We start from the raw sequence: 3,185 nt of genomic DNA on the forward strand, positions 1-3,185 counted from the left end.
ATTCATTGTGCGTAGAGCCAGCTCTACGGAGCTGGAAAAATTGCCGAAGGCTTGTATCAATAGCTCCATGGAGCTAGCTCTATGGAGCTAAAAGGGATACAAACTTTCTTGATGGAGACGTGAACTATGAGTCTGCACTCATTGTGCGTGGAGCCAGCTCTATGAAGCTTGTTTATCGTTAACCAGAGCGTATATCCATGGTGGAGTATTAAAAAAAAATTGTGGTGACGCCAACCATAAGTATGCATTCAAAGTGCGTAGAGCCAACTCTACGAAGCTGGAAAAAGAGCCCGCTCTACGAAGCTGGAAAAAGCTGCCGTGGATTGGACTAATAGCTCCATGGAGCTAGCTCTTTAGGGTGACGTGAACCATGTGTCTGCATTCATTGTGCTAGAGCCAGCTCTATGAAGCTTGATTTTTTTTAGTTAGATTTTTTTTCAAGGTGACGTGAACCATGGATATGTATTTTTCTTGAAGGTGACGTGAACCATATAAATGCATTCAGATAGCGTAGAGCTAGCTCCATGGAGGTGGAAAAAATAGCCGCAGGGCTGTACTAATCGGCTCCATGGAGCTAGCTCCATGGAGCTGGCTCCATGGAGCCGATTAGTACAGACCCTTCTCCACAACTTGCTACTATTGTTACACCACAACTTGCTACTATTGTTACACCACAACTTGCTACTATTGTTACACCACAACTTGCTACTATTGTTTCAAACACGAACTCAAAGCCACCGCGAACTCTCCATTTTGTCCTTACCGCGAAATTAAATCCCGGCGAGCATTTCTGCAGTTACAGTGACCCGGTCACGTACCTGTACATTACATACGTAACCCACCAATTACACATATAAGCTTTTCTCCGCCCATATGAACTACTTTCTTTGTACGTGGCACTGTTGAAATAGGCTTTGAAAAACTTGAGTGCGGTGCCACGTCGTCCTTGTCTGTCCAAAAACCGTCGGACGTAAAACAACTACTTTCTTAACAAAGTTCCAATAACTCTTGAGCGCCAGGAACAGCCAATTCATGTCGTTCACCAGAATACTTGAATATAAGAAATGCACCGGCTCCACTTGATAATCCATTTTGTCCCTACCGCGAAATCAAATCCCCGCAAACATATCTGCATGTACAGTGATCCGTTCACGTACATGTACATTAGTGATTGGGCAGATTACAGACTTAGACTTTCCAATAGGAAGTAATGCTGAAAAACACTAAAACAAGGGCTCAGAAAAGTACTCACCTTCATTGCAAGCCCAAAAAATTCTTATGCACCAGAAAGCCACATCTGTCTACTTTAGAATCATGCAAAGAAAATAGATAGTTGACCAGCTCGTTCTCTCGTAACAGCTGACAGACGTAAACAAACCTCAACTTTGACCTACTGACCATTCGGGGCATGTCAAACCAAACCACTAAGATATCTCCTTACGCCAACGAAACGACTGAAACATACAAATTTTGACCAAACTGGGAAAGCTAAGACCCTACCTGTTCCTTTTAGCCCAAAAGTCTCCAAAATGGACCAAATTTTCAAGAAAAAAAAGGGTTTTCAAAAGTCTAGTATAGGGACTAAACTTGTTGCCCACCTTGACACATACTTTCTCCACCCAAATGAACTACTTTCTGAACGAGGCTTCAACAACGTTCAAGCGTAACGAGTTACTGTGTTGTATTTGCAGATCAGAACAGGTATTCAGCGAGACAAAGCCTGTGCCTTGATATTGAACGTAAGAACTGCCCCAGCTGTACTTGATATTCTGGTCACGTCCGTAACTTATCCCACCATAACATACCTCGCCTTGACACAAAGATGCGTTTCTCCGCCCAAATGATCGACTCTCTGAACGAAGTTTCATTAACATTCTAGCGTAAATCGTTACCGCGTTGTACCTGAAAATCAGAACAGGTATTCAGCGAGAAAAAGCCGGCGGATGTTTCGTGTAAGACATCACGAAATCGCGGGCAGGAGCACCCAGGGTTGCGGGCGGTTTAAGGCTTTGTACCCGAGTGCCACGTCCTTGTGTGAACGCCAGGGTAGAAAACCGCTCGAGTCTTTTCAGACAGAGTAAGTAGACACGGCAGCATATACCCTCCGGTATGACAGAACACACAACTCTGTGTACTACTAACCTGCTACAAAGAGTGGCAAACCTTCCTCCGAGATCGAGAAATTGTCCAGTGAATATATTCTCACTAGTGAGGCAAAGTTGACAGCAATGTCAGAGACAGTCCAGTACTGATTGACTGCACATAAACTCTGAATGAAATGTCGTCTAACCGGTTTTTTTGTTAGTCTCCAAGTAATTTTCCCCGCTATGAATTATTGCGGCTGGCTGTCATGATGCCCCTACGACCACTGAGGTCATGGGTCATGAGTGAGTGAGTGAGTGAATTAATTAGTTGCCTGAAGAAATTCTGGCGCCAGAATTTGAAAAATTTTTGATGGAAAAAAAATCATGTAATTCTCATTTGCTGTCACTTTTCATCATATTTTTGCCATTCTATGCATTCTATGCATATATATGGACGTGTCAGGAACAGTCAAATTTTCACAGGAAAGAAACGTGTTTCAAATGTCCTACTTGAAAATAAGTCAGTCTCCGATTCATGGTTTGGTCGGTCGAGAAGGGTCAGCTGAGGACTCAAAGATGGCCGACACATGACGTCACAAATCAACATGGCGGCGCCCATGGCCAAAGGGTAAAACAGTTTAGCAAAACCTGTGATTTCTTCAATTAATCCCTATCAGACTTCGCTCATCCTCGTCCACCAGGACCTTTCCGCTCTACGTTACATCGCTCGCGGAAAAGGCCCTGGTAACACGGGATGGCATCCATGGTTATTGCAGGTCGAGCCTCCAAAACAGCTTCAGCCAATCAGAGGGGTTAAAACCCATTTGCTTCCACTCATCGGAAGCAAACGCGCAAAGAACGCTGGGAAGCTATCAACCAATCAGGTTACGTGTTACGGCTAGCTCATTAATTATTCATGAGCCACAACTGCCGTTTGTACCAAATAAGGGCTAGCTCATTAACTATTCATGAGGTACAACTGTCGTTTGTGCCAAATAAGGGTTAGCTCATTAATTATTCATGAGCAAGTCTCGTCGACCTGCAATAACCATGGATGCCATCCCGTGTTACCAGGGCCTTTTCCGCGAGCGATGTAACGTA

This window comes from Branchiostoma lanceolatum, chromosome 1, assembly GCF_035083965.1.
Source record: "Branchiostoma lanceolatum isolate klBraLanc5 chromosome 1, klBraLanc5.hap2, whole genome shotgun sequence".
NCBI lineage: Eukaryota > Metazoa > Chordata > Leptocardii > Amphioxiformes > Branchiostomatidae > Branchiostoma > Branchiostoma lanceolatum.